The sequence below is a fragment of the Glycine max genome, chromosome 1 (assembly GCF_000004515.6).
Source record: "Glycine max cultivar Williams 82 chromosome 1, Glycine_max_v4.0, whole genome shotgun sequence".
In the NCBI taxonomy this organism is placed as follows: domain Eukaryota; kingdom Viridiplantae; phylum Streptophyta; class Magnoliopsida; order Fabales; family Fabaceae; genus Glycine; species Glycine max.
In genome coordinates, this window is record NC_016088.4 from 54,325,005 (window position 1) to 54,338,993 (window position 13,989).

Sequence of the window (13,989 nt, forward strand, 5' to 3'; positions counted from 1 at the left end):
TTAAGTGAAATATGCTTACAAAATTGTCGCCTTACCCAACATGATAATCATCTCATTGCCACCACCACCAACCATGCGTTAACAAAGGCAAAGATGAAGACCGATAACATCTGATTATGGATGAGGTTTGACTGGTCGAGTCGATCAAAATTATCTTCTAATGAAACTTACCGTTCATTCCCTTTTTGTGTTGCTTATTTTCGTCCGTCTCGATTGTAAATATCAAATGGAAAATCCTTTACTTATACAGCCAAATCGTGCGCAACAGGGGAGGTCTTTCTCGCAAACTTCACAAAGAGCCACATTGTGACTTTCTCATTTAGATCTGGGTAAATTGACGAATTAAGATCATATTTTTGTATTTTGTCGAAGGCAAATTTTGCTTCGATCTTCCTTATTTTTGTTTCCAATAACATAGTTGTATGAAAGGTTTTGATTTTTCGATGAGTAGTATAAGAATTTTTGGTAATTCTAGCGAGAGATTATGTCTTAATGCTGTTGGATTTATGTGATGCTGTATTTTTAACTTTTTCAAATCTAAAAAAGGTTGGAGGAGATGATATTCTTTTAGTTTATTTTTTAAAAAATAAAATAAAGATAATGGAGATTTTTTTACCTCACTATGTAAAGTTAATTATTTTAAAAGATTTAGTATCATTTTTTGTCCATTATATTTTACATTTGTTTCATTTTGGTACATTAATTTTTAAAAGTTTCATTTTGGTCATTGAATTTTTTCAAAATAGAACAATAATGTTTCTAACGAAAAATTAAAAAAAAATCAAAATGATATATTTTGAAAACATAAAAAGATCATAATGAAAAACTTAATGTATTAAGTCTTTTTTTACATGAAAATTTAGATGAGCTGAATCCAAGAGATTCATCAAAATTAGGACAAGTCTCGAGGCTTAAAGAATATTTATAAACGTATTTATAAATTATCTATCAATAAAATTTTCACATCAATCATAAATATTGAATTCATATTTCTTAAAATATTAATTTATTTTTTTATCAATTGGATTAGTTGTTATTAACTATTGTAAGATACTTAACACTTGAAGTAATGATAGGGAGAAATTTGTACTTATATAGAGAGAAATACTAGCCTGATAAGGAAAAAAATATAAAATAATATGAATAAAGATAAACAAATATTAATGGGATTATTGTTGTCCATGTTCATGAACTTTTATTAATATTTTATTCAAATCCAATCACCAATCCATGGTGTTCGAAAAATAATCTCACCGGTTCACGCAGAATCTCGAAAAAAGTACGATCATAATAAACAGATACGACAGGCAAAAGTCAGAACGATTGAGCATTATTGTACTGCAGTTTGCAAGTGCAAAGTCCAGTTTAGGGGAAAAAAGCACAACATAAACGTCAAAAATACAGAAAAAAGAGTAAACTCTTATTTTATTCTCTGATTATTTTTGACAGATCCGAATTTGTTAAGCATTTCTATATTAGTAATTAAAATTTAAAAATATCAAACACATTTTTTTAATAAAAATATCTTTTTTTGAATAAGAAGAAATGAAAATATCTTAATCACGTTAGTTTCTGTCATTAGTTTTTATTAGGGACTATAATGATAATGAGATCAAACTTAGAAACTATAATAATACATCCCTACGATTCGTTCGTTCAGATAGGAAGTTATTTGTGTTATTGATATCTCAACGTATCATTCGTTCAGATAGGATTATTATAACATCTCACAATTTTAAGAACTAAAATAAAAAGGTTTACTTTGTAGAAAAATGATTTTAGAATATTCTTTCGGTGTTTATATACAGAGATATAAAGATAAGAGAGGTAAATAATTAATATAATTAATAACATGATGTAATAATAATAAAAAAAAAGTATTGATAAAATATTGGTACTAATTTGTAAGTATCCAAATATCAAACACTCTAAAATATAATTTGATTTAGCAGCCAAAAGATCTGCCTGTTTTTAAAAAGTAAACATATCTTTCTAGATTTTTTATTTTTATCTCTTTTTTATTTATTTTAAGTTTAATTAGAATACATTGATGATTGGAATTTTTTTTCTATTAATATTCAATAAAAATACAAAAAATTATAATATAAAATGATTAACTTTTATATTAACTATTTTAATAGTATAAAAAATTACGTACATTAATAGTATATTAAAATTAAATAATTTTTATTTCTTTTATCTTCTCCTATTATTTTTCATTTTTATTCATTTCAATTCACACTTCTTAATGTTTTAGATGAATAAAAATAAGAGAAAGAAGTGAAGCAAATTCTCAGCATATTTTTAATATTTCCTGTGGTATAAAAATATTAAATACTACTATTAAAATAAGTAACAAAACATGAATCCCCCCTCTTCCAAATCTCCATTAACTCAAGGGAAGATGACTGTCAACAAACATACAAGTCCTAATTAACTCACTCGTCCGTCTTTCCTACTATATACTATATATTAAAATAAGATATTTTTTTTCTCTCATTCTTAATTACCATAGTAGTACTAATATCTCCAAATATACGCGGACTTGGTTGGCACCTAAAAACATGTGTAACACACGACAACAAAAGGAATAAGGTTATACCTAATAATACCTAGCAAGCACACAAAACATTAAATGACAAATTATACTTAGCAAGCTATTAATGATGTTTGATTTGAGGACTGATCGTCGTTGCCCACAAAATAGAAGGCTTTATCTCAATTTGTACTAGCTATGCTACCATTGCTATCACACTATGTGAACCGTGACAATATAGGGCTATATATGATAACGTGGCTTTATTCCCAATATTCTCCTTCAGCATATTTTTCAATTTTTTTGGATGCCATGCTGCCATTATCTTTCGCGCACATGGACGAAGCGAGGCGAATTTTTTATTAAAAAGAAAAACAATCAACTTTAAAATGTTGAATCATTTAGTAAATTAGATGTTGAATTAATTAATTAATATAAAATGAAATAGAATACCACATTTATACTACTTTATATTTTTAGGCTTAAATACAACTTTTAAGTAATTATAGATTTTATTTTTTTTATTAATTTTTAACTAGTATTTTTTAAAGATCAACTATTTTATTAAAAAGTATAAAAAAAATATAAAGTTATGTAATATTAAAAGACGTGATAAGTGAGGAATTTTATTTAAATACTAAGGATTAGAATGAAAAAAAAATATAATGAGTTACAAGTTCAAACACTATTATATATATAGTACTTAAAAATGTTATAAATTAGTGAAATAATTTATTTACCAAGCTAAATTTATTTTGATTAAAGTAGCTATAAACTTAGATCATTGATACAAGCAACTCAATTTTTTTCATCTCAATCTTAAGCACCTCAATAAATTTTCTCTTCAATGAATATATATATTAACAAATTACTTAACTCCCAATTATTATATTTCTCTCTTCTATATTTAATGTAAAGTTAAACATCTCATAAACAATAATTACTTATATAAATAACTTTTTACTTTTAAATAACTCAAAATCACATATGACACACAAAAATAACATTTTGTTGTTAAGCAACTCCCATTATAATTGTTATAATTGTTTTTAGCCGAAACAACTTACAAAAACACATTTATTTTATTATTTTACCAAAATACGAAGGTTCAGTTCTCAAACGTAAATTTTCAATTTATAATGAAATGTAATTTAATTTGTTCGCTTTTATATAATTTGTGAAAAGTTTTGTAATGAAATGTAATTTTCAATTTATAATGAAATGTAATTTAATTTGTTCGCTTTTAAATAAAGTCAAGTGCCATAAATTTGCAACAACAAAAATACTGGAAAGCAAGAAACAAGCAATAACCCATTCTAGATTCTAAAGTTTATGAAGGGGTTGAGGGTAACGATAAAAAAGCGTTCTTCAAATGAGGCATTGAAGACTTATCTCTAGAGAGAAGAATGGAAGTATCCTTAAGTTGCCAATCGTTCTGGTACAGATTATCCCCACGATGGAATGAATTATGAATATGACAGTGACTCAGTGACACGCGACATAAAAAAGGATAACTATAAATAAGACGTGTTCTTCAAATGCAGCACTCAAAACTCCATGTGACCCTCAGCGAGCAAAAACAAAGCAGCCACAGCTTGCAACCGGTCTGAATCTGGAGTTGAAGGTGGTACAAGAGACTCCTCAATCCCAACAGAACCATTTTCTTGGGTTTCACTTTTAGGCCAAAGTGAAACATTATTAATATCTACAACTGCATGCTCTGCATTTGCCACTCCTCCTTTACTATCGGAATTCTCTCCAACCGCCAAAACTGTGTCTCCTGAAGATTCAAATTCAGGAATTTCATCAACTATTGCCATGTCATCTCCATTTTTTAGCTGCAAGACTGTAAGTATGTGCATTAGCTCTGCTTACATCTGCATTGGTTATCCGCTCTCCTAAATGCACCCACGCACATATATATGTATATCCAAATTAGTATCAGTTTATTATGCCACTCTTAAAGTAGGACATTTTTTCCCCACTTGACTATGACAATTGACTGAATATGCAATTTTATGACGCAACAGTATCACTTGTGTTTTCTGAAGATTTTTTTTTTTTGTTTTTGCTGACTATAGTAGACATTTGGTTTTCCAGAAAAAATGCAGACGAGTATAACTTGGTGGGGAGGTTATAGTAGACAAATGTCGTAAACAATCAACACATAAATATAATATAAAAAAAAGTAGCAAATTATGATCGTCTAGTATTTTCAAGCGTGTCAATCAATATTTAAGTGATGGAAAATAGAGATATCTTTGTTGGTCAAAGACAGCAAGTAAAGAAATTTCACTCAGGTCAATACCTTGAGAGAATTTGACACTGGGTGTACTTGCTGAGTTATTCGCCTTTTGTCCTCTGAATACACCCCAAAGGAAAAACATGCCATTCCATCCTGCAAAGCACAAACAAGTAGCAATGGAAAAAATTAGAAAAACGAATTAATAAATAACTGCTAATATAGTTAAAATCTAAATAAGTGCTAGGGAATAGCTATAGTAATAGACTAATAGCAATAGGGAGACAAACGTAAACAAAAAATATTAATGTAGTTAGAACCAAGATATATAAGAGTAAAAGACTTTACACTGGAAATTCTCAGGCAGAATGTTAGATGGAAAAATTAAAAGCTCAACCCCATCCAAATGTCCTTTCAGAGCCAAGTCATTATTCATCATGTAATTCACCAATTGTTCATAATATATATAGCTGCAAAAATACATACATATGAGTAGACAGTATAAACCAAGCTTGTTAGTTACAAAAGAAAGGCCCAACAAACCTATCAGAGTCATGTGCAAAAAAGTACTGAGCAATATTATCTTCAGTGACTTGACTTCTCATAAATTGAGATGGCCAAGTCCTCAATCGAGGTAGTTCCTCCAGTATAATAATCTCAGAAAGCCTATTCGTATTCGCCACTTCAAGAACTTCGGCTGATGCACGATTCGATAAGTGAGCTTGAATCGCATCCCAAGTCCTTGCAATACCCTCAATGTTGTGTATCTGAAACTTGCCTCTGCAAGAATAATCACAAATACACAAGAACATTAAAATTTGTACACCCTTGAAGCAAAACAAGCTGAATAGTTAAACTGAAGACAAAGAAAATGGGTCATACAGCCATTTGTGATCACTGATCAGCCTTTGGGACCACAACACGTGAAAGATATGCTGCCTCAACCTGGACCAAGTTTCTCAAGTAGGTCCCTTAATCAAAAGCAGGATCAGTCCGTAATTCATACATGCTCATGGATGTAGCAGCTTTTGTGAGTTGTTCACCTTGCTGGCTCTCATTTTTCTTCTTTCCATTTGGAAGTAGGCCATTCCATCAAAATCAGGATCCGTCCATAATTCAAACATGCTGGTGGATGTACCAGCTTTTCTATGCTGTTCACCTTGCTGGCTCTCATTTTTCTTCGTTCCATTTGGAAAGTTTGGGTCTTTGTGAGTGTTGTCATTGCTTACCAGTAATCTATGTCCAGGAAATGAAGTTTCACCATTAGATCTTTCCTGCCCAAAATAAAACATTCTGTTTACCGATTTTAATGTAAACTTTTTGGCAGGGACTAGTAGTCTTCTAGATGATAGCTCAGCACTATTTTCCCCACTTTTCCCAGTACATGAAGATCTAGATTTTAATTTGAACCTTTACTAGATTCAAAGTTTGTTGAACTTTCAAATAGATGCCTTCAACTTCATCTTCAACTAATTTGTTAGTACCTTCCCTCGGCATGCACTCTTGACATGTCCAATCTTCACGAACTTCCAGTTTGCTTCTAGTTCTGACTGCTCATCAGGATGCATACAGTAACTGGTTGATGAACGACAACACAAATTTTACTACCTCAGAAAGCAAGAAAGAAAGACTATATAGATGTGCAGGTAATTGGAAAAAAAGAAGATAAGAATATGAGATAGATTAAAATATATACGTGTGCTCTGCGCCTTCATGGCACTTGTGACAAAGAGATCTCTGTCAAACCCTGCAGCCCCACAGGTATCACAACGTATAACCTGTTATCACATGGAAACCAAGAGAGAAATAAAATATCCAGGAACAAGGTGTTATTAGACAGAACTGATTTTTTTTTTTTCTTTTTGAAGGGTGAGGGGGGAATAAAAGTAGAGAGATGCAGAAGAAAAATAAAGAACCATCGATAATATTACAGTGAACTGTACGGGAACATGCAATATGAGTCCTGAATTCTACAGATAAAGAGGCAGAAAGAGATCAGTCAAAATTTAAAAATCCAAAGAATGCCCCAATAGATAGCATTTTAAAACACAAAAAAATAGTAAAGCAGGCTTGCATTGAAATTTCTTTGTGTGTGGAAGGATGTGTCTCAAAAGAAAATTGTAACAGAACAACTGAATCTGAATTTTAAAAATAGAAGACAACATATTGCTAGGATCGGCTCAACCCTACAAAACTCCACGACATCTTGAACATGGAATTTGCAGGAATAGACATCTGTGGGCACCCGATTGTAGGTAGCACGATAGGGTCCAACAACATATTGCTAGAATCGATTCTAATACCATCTTAAAAAGTAGATTATGGGTCTAACTAACTCAAGCTTACAAAATTGATTTATAAGGTAAGGGTTATCCCCATTTATATACAATATATTAATCTTATCACTAGACAATGTGGGATCTCCGACACCAGTTTATGAATAAAGTATTGACCTTCTTAATTGTTTCATTTATATTTTTTCTTAGTCTCCATCTAAGTCTAATGATTGGCCTATCCTTCATCTGAATATATATGATTTATTCTCTTTGTTGGAGTTTCTACAAATCTTTATTACACATGTTAAAACCATCTAAGACAAGTTTATACCACCAAGCCTCTGAATCAATTGGTGTGGAGTTGTTCCAACTTAACCAGATGTTTCGAGTTCAAATCTTTGAAATGTAATTGCATTAAGTTTTAACTGAGTTAAATTTTTTTAATCTAAAATTTATTGTTTGGATTTTTTATCAAGAATTTAAATTTTTGAAATTTTAAAAAATAATTTTAAACAACTAAAAATGTGAAATTTAAATATTCTTCTAATACGTGAGAAATTGAAATTTTTTTGTTTGTAATCTTACATTCGCACTTTTGCTTTCAAATTCCCAACCCCTTGTGCTTACTTGCACTCACAATCTCATTTTCTCTCTCAGTCTCTCTTATGTGCTTGTCTGTGTCATCATGAGAGAAATCGTGGAGTCATTTAACCTGGTTTGTTATGGCATCGTTTATGAGAATTTTAAATCACTGGTATGTTGATACAGAATTTTCATGTTAGGATAAAGTTTAAGGTCGTGATGTGCTTCTTCGTCTATGATTTCATTTATGATTTTGAAATTTAAATTTAAAATTTAAAATTATTTTATTCAAAAAGATTATTTTTCTGAATTTCTTAAAGATGTGTGACTGGAAGAGAAAAATAAAAAAAATTACTTACCTCGGTACTTGCGTGTTGCCCCCAGTCATGTGATCAGAATGCCGTCATTAGAAGGGCACCGACACGCTCTCTTATCCTTACGTGTTTTTTTAGTTAAGCTTCTATTCCCTACCCTCGATATTGTAGGCACTCAACAAAAAGGCACGTCTGTTGAGCAACGTGTGACGCAAAGACTACATGCAATCAACGTTGTTCTATATTCGTAATTGAGTAAATAATTTCTTTCATCTCACAATTAAAAGGCTGTAAAGAAGGAAAATCGTAATTGAGTAAATAAAATAAAATAAATTATAAAAATTACCAAAAAAAGTTAAAATCCTTGTTAGAGCCAGCAATGAAATTCTATATTCATTGTTACAGGGATAGTTATGTCATTTCTTAGGCTACGTCATTTTTACCGAATTTTCTATTATGATTCTTTTTTTTATCTATTTCTTAGCCACATGGTTAAGTTTGTTGCATTTTCATCTCATTTTAAGAAAGAAAAAAGTGAGGTTAAATTAATCTGTAGGTGCATGAATTATTTAATAATTTCTAATTATTTTTTGATTGGGTCATTCATTCTAACTCTATTGTGGAAAATTAACGACAGGCATCTAATTAAAAAATAAATATAAATTCATGAATTCAATTGAAAAAATAATATTTAAGAACCTAATAAAAAAGATTAATTAAGTTTTTAGTTCTTAATTCTTTTATATTTTAATTTTTAGTCCTTCAAAAGCTTTTTGACAATTTTTAATCTTTCATTATATTTTCACTACTAAGGTCACTGTAGGCTGCTTTTGAATCCTATAAAGTCACTTTTGCAAGTTTCATGGGAGTATTCTCACTTCACCAAGTCAATATTATCATTTTTCCAAGTTTTAAACTCAGTATTCTCAATCTCGATAGGTTCTTCAACTAGTATTTTCAAACTCTATAGACATCAGTTGGGAAGCATCAACACTATTTTGCTCTCTATACTTAAAATAGGTATTTGATGGAAACGGAAAAACAAGAAAAGAGAGTAAAAAAATGACACCAAGAATTTTTAACTTGAAATTTTTTTTCAATTAAAAGGTAAAAAACACGGAATCAAACCAGTAAATATCTTTATTATTTAAAATTATAATCTCTTAATACAAGAGAATATCTCTCCACCTCACCCATTAAGAATAATTTATAATTCCTCTCAACTCTCACCACGTATGGTGGAAAATAGAACTCCTTTTCTCTCACAGAAAGAATACAAGAACTCTTTTTTTCACTCTTACTCTTACTTTGCTTCTCTTTGGATGGGATGCTCAAACTCTTCACAAGTCTTCCTATTTATAGGAGAGGGGTGTGACTTCCTTCAAGAGTGAGTGGTGAATACCAATGAATGAGTTACATTAGCAAAGCTCCTTATAACTCTAATATTCAATTTCCTAAGTGAAGTGAGTAAGTCTCAAGGTCATAGGAACCAATTCTAAGCCCTTGGAAAGTGCTCCATAACTTTCTATGCATGTCCTGAAATGTGTTCTTTAATTTTTCATGTATTTAAATTTGCATGTTTACTGTGTGAACCAACTTTAATTATAGAGGAATTTTCAACTTTCGTAACTGCACTTATAGTTTCTCCTTACAAGTTTTATTTGGACAGACTTGGTGCTCCTTCTGACTACACTTTTCAATTAAATGATATTTTTTGTATGATTTTTAATTTACTTTACTTTTCAATTAATGTGCTCCCAAAACTATTTGATAAAATTTAATTAGGTCCCAAAACAATTTTTTATTTCAATTTTTTTGGAAATCAACGTATGCAAGTTATTAATTTTTAGTCCTATGAAAAGAGATAAAAGGGGACCAAAAAGGACAATTAAAAGAAAATAGTAAGAAAAATCTTATTATGAATAATATCTCTAAAAATATAATTTTAATCAAATTTAATGATGTTATGAGATTCATATAACCGACCTTATCTAGTGGGATAAAAAAAATTGTTGTTGTTGTTGTAACATAAGTGAGTTGTATTTAAAAATACAATACCTTATTTTCTAGTTCCATACATTTACTTGAACCCAGATTGCAATAGAGCTTGAAAAATATTAACGACACCAGGGAGGAGGGATCTAAACAATTATAAAATGTGTTTAAAAAAGTTCAATAACAATTGTTGCATGCTTCTAACTTGAGTTGCAGAGAAGTTTTTCTTGGCGTTCTCCCAACCCCAAATTCCATTTTTGAGAAAATAAAACCATATTGTTGTTTTTTACTAGTTGGAAATTATTGAACAAGTACATGCATTGTTTACTATAACAAACAAGCTCCCTTGGACTTCTCATATTCAAACTAACCAGTTTCTAGTTGCTGTACTAAAGGAAGAACATCTATTTCCTTGATATGCAGATATGTTGAAGCAAAGCGCAAATATAGCACAACATATATAATTCGCTTTCAACTTGAATTGCAAATAAATGAGTGAAATTTTCTATGTAGGAGTGTAATTAATTCAGGATAATTTAATTAAATTAAATGGTTAATGAGCAACACCCCCGAAAGAAAAAGATATGGAAAAAGTTCTCCTATTAAAAACACTAAAAATGCAATGATAAAGAAGGAACTTATTCTCTTATGTTTGAGAACTAAGTTTCTCTTAAGTATATGATTAAAGGTGAAGCAATGTCATTATCATACGATTAGTGAATCTTATCCCCTTCCCCTCACAAAAACAACTGGACATTGCGAAAATTCTTTTTATTTATTTATTTCAGCAATGAAATTAATACAAAGGAAAACAAAGGGGGAGACATCAATACCACGAAAACCATAAATTCAAAGGAGAAGAACAAATAGTGAAACGCAGAGCAATGATTAAGTAGCATAATTAAGAGAGGGATGAGCGAAATGCAGTATAATAAAAAGAAAAGAGAAGAAGAATGGAAGTGCATGCCTAGGTTGGTTGCAAGTGCTGAGTAGTATGACAGAGATATTTCAAATTTCTAAAGCTTTTCTTCTTCCCCATTCCCATTGTCAGTGACACAAACGCATGAACAATAGAAAGACACGATGTGGAGCACATTGCATAATCACGCAGCATAGCCATAATGGATGAGCATGAGTGAGTCAGAATCAGAACAAAACCTATGACTCGTCTCTGCTTTCGCCTATTCCGTCCATTATTTCCACTGCCTACACTCGGTTTAATTCCCTTCAATGCCTTGGACACTCAGATTTTTTCCTCCCACGTGGCAATTTTATGAGTTTTTATTTATTTATTTAGATTATATGACCTATTTGTTCCTTATTTTTTTAAAGTTTGAGTCTTTCTTTTTAAAAAGTTAAACTTCCTTCATCTCCTTTTTTTCAATTTATTTTTTTTATTTTTTAAAAAAGTTTATTTAATCTTTTTTTTAGTATGTTATGTTATCTTATTTTTTTTTATTTAGTTTTAATCTTACAATCTAGGACTATAGGTAATCTAGATTGAATTGAATTTTATTTATATTTCAACTCAATCTAATTTAACTTAAGTAGATTGGATTGGATTTTATCTTTATTATTTTATCAATTCAATCCAATTATTATTGGATTAGACTGGGTTTGGCCATTAAAAAATGTCATATCTTGAAAAAAAATTAAAAAATTCTTCAAACTCAAAAATAGTAAGGATTTTTTTGACTGAATAGCAAGAATACTTTAAAAATTAATATTAATAAAACATTATATTATTCATATGATAAACAAAAGAAGAAAAAACATAAATACACAACTCATAATATAATTCATATAAAACAATGTTATTAACTTGAAATAAATTTCAAAACAATGTAATATTAAGATAAACAATGTATTACCTTGAGAATGAGGTGTGTTTAGTTTAGGGTTTTCATATTAGTAATTTAATTGTATGCGGTTTGGAATTAGATCTTGGTCGGGTTCAAAATCGAAACTCGTCACTCAATCCAATTTTAATATAATTCATTAAACTAAAAACAATCCAATTCAATTACTCAATCTAATCCACAAAAATTCAATTGGGTTGGATTGGATTTGAGAAAATCGTAGATTGGGTCGGATTAACTTCTCTGCTCCAATTTATTTAAAATTGACTTTGTTAATATTTAAAAATATTTTTTATTCAGTTTTCTTTCCTTCCCTACACTTCATTTTTACACAAAAATTTCTTTCTTAAATAGATTGAATAAAAAAAATGACCAAAATAATTTTTTAAAAAAATAAAGGACTAAATTAAAGTTTTTAAAAGATAAAGAACTAAATTAAACTAAAATAAAATAAAATAAATCATTTGACCTATTTTTTAATAGTGAACTCTGCATGTAAAATATAAGCCTAAATGAATTTGATTTTTTGTTTTAAAAAATAGGTCATTTTGATTTTGGACTTTTATTTTTATTTTATTTTATTTAAGTCCCAATAAAATTTAATATTTTTTTATTTTAGTCTTTGTTATCATTGATGAAATAACAACCACGTTAATAATTTGATGATTTATTTATCATGTTATCAAGAGTCCAAATAGATTTTTTTTAGTAAATTGTATTTTTAGATTTTTATTTGTTCAAAAACAATTAATTATATCATGTTAGTTTATGAGAATTTAAAAATATAATTTATCAAAAAAAATTACACGTCACCTGAAATATACAAGACAATTTAGGAAGATTGAGAGATCCCTTCTTTGGGTGAGCTTGATGGGAGGAGGAAAGATTCACGAGTCAAGTGGGAATCGAGGAGTTAGGGGGATTGGGTGTTAAGGATATCTCAACTTTCACGTGGAGGTGGGGAATGATGATTGGTGAACCATGTAGCAGTTAAGGATATAAGATAATGTTCATTTTTAGTTTGGAAAAAATTGATAATTTTTTTAATCTCTCGTTCATAGAATTGGGCTAGACGTGGTCTTTGTATTTCAAAAGAAATTGTCTCTTTTTTATATAGGTCATTTGTGAAAATAAGAACTACATATAAATAAAGAATCAAAAGGAAGAAAACTTTTTTTAGAAATATCTTTATCATCCTATGTATTTAAGCAACTTGCCATGTACAAATCCATGTTCCAACTTCCATGGTTTGTTGTAGTAAACCCAAATAAGAAAAAGACAAGATGGACTGGATTGATGGATATATTTATAGAAAAGTTATCAGGTGACCACGGAATTAAATTTATCTATTAATGGTGTGAACTACGTATTATAAATATCTCTTAAAAATATGAGCCATTAAATATTGATTATCTCATCGTCACTATTAGAAATGTACTACTGCTTGTAGTAACTAAAAATGAGAGACGCCTATTATACGAAAACAACTTATGATTTGAAGTAATACACACCCAATAATGGTACATAATTAGGAATTTATTTTGCTTTGCTTTTAAAGATTTATTTCTTCTAGATTTCACCCCATTAAATGTAAATTTATTAGCTACGTGTATTAATAGTATATCTCATTTTCCTCAAAAAATAGTATATCTCATTTTAATTATTTAATACAAGTGAAATGCAACTATTTCAATAAAAATTACCATGATTATTTTAGATTAATTAGTAGTATTAAGTTTGAATGCTGTGATTACGAAAAATACTTGGTGAAAAATTTTACGGTAAATAATAATTTTATTCAATTCAATCGTGATTGCTTTATGATCTCTTAAAAAAATGTGTTTATTACAAGAACGAATCATGTACTAATATCTTGTCCCGAAGGATTGGGTGAACTGTGAAATTAGGTAAATTTGATGCGCTGGGAGAAAGCTTCACGTTAGAAGCTAGATTGCAAAACTGGTAAATGGTATTGTATTAACTTAAAGTAGGTTTAAACTTAGCACCACGCAAATGAAAAATGGAAATTAACCCGTGGCTTTACCATAAACCGAAGACCATAAAAATCATAGAATTTCACGTAACTGGATAGTATAGTTGCCAACGTTATCTCCACATGGCAGGTGGTGAGTGGTTGTTGGGATATTCTCATCAATATGTCTTAGTTGACTACTCCTCTCTCTCT

General features: G+C 29.6%; 1 long non-coding RNA gene across 6 annotated transcripts; it reads right to left on the reverse strand.

Moving 5' to 3' along the window:
* Positions 1–3,931: 3,931 nt before the first annotated feature.
* Positions 3,932–7,214, reverse strand: LOC100817083 (uncharacterized). 6 transcript variants are annotated; one of them, XR_003267344.2, is made up of 7 exons: positions 6,710–7,169; positions 6,475–6,556; positions 5,661–6,353; positions 5,322–5,558; positions 5,127–5,248; positions 4,845–4,934; positions 3,932–4,316 (listed from the first exon to the last, which is right to left on the reverse strand). It is a non-coding gene; the product is annotated as an uncharacterized lncRNA (long non-coding RNA). The 6 variants fall into 6 exon arrangements; XR_005892146.1 differs by having other exon boundaries at positions 6,695–7,169; XR_003267347.2 differs by having other exon boundaries at positions 5,661–6,052; positions 6,189–6,353; positions 6,475–7,167.
* Positions 7,215–13,989: the final 6,775 nt, after the last annotated feature.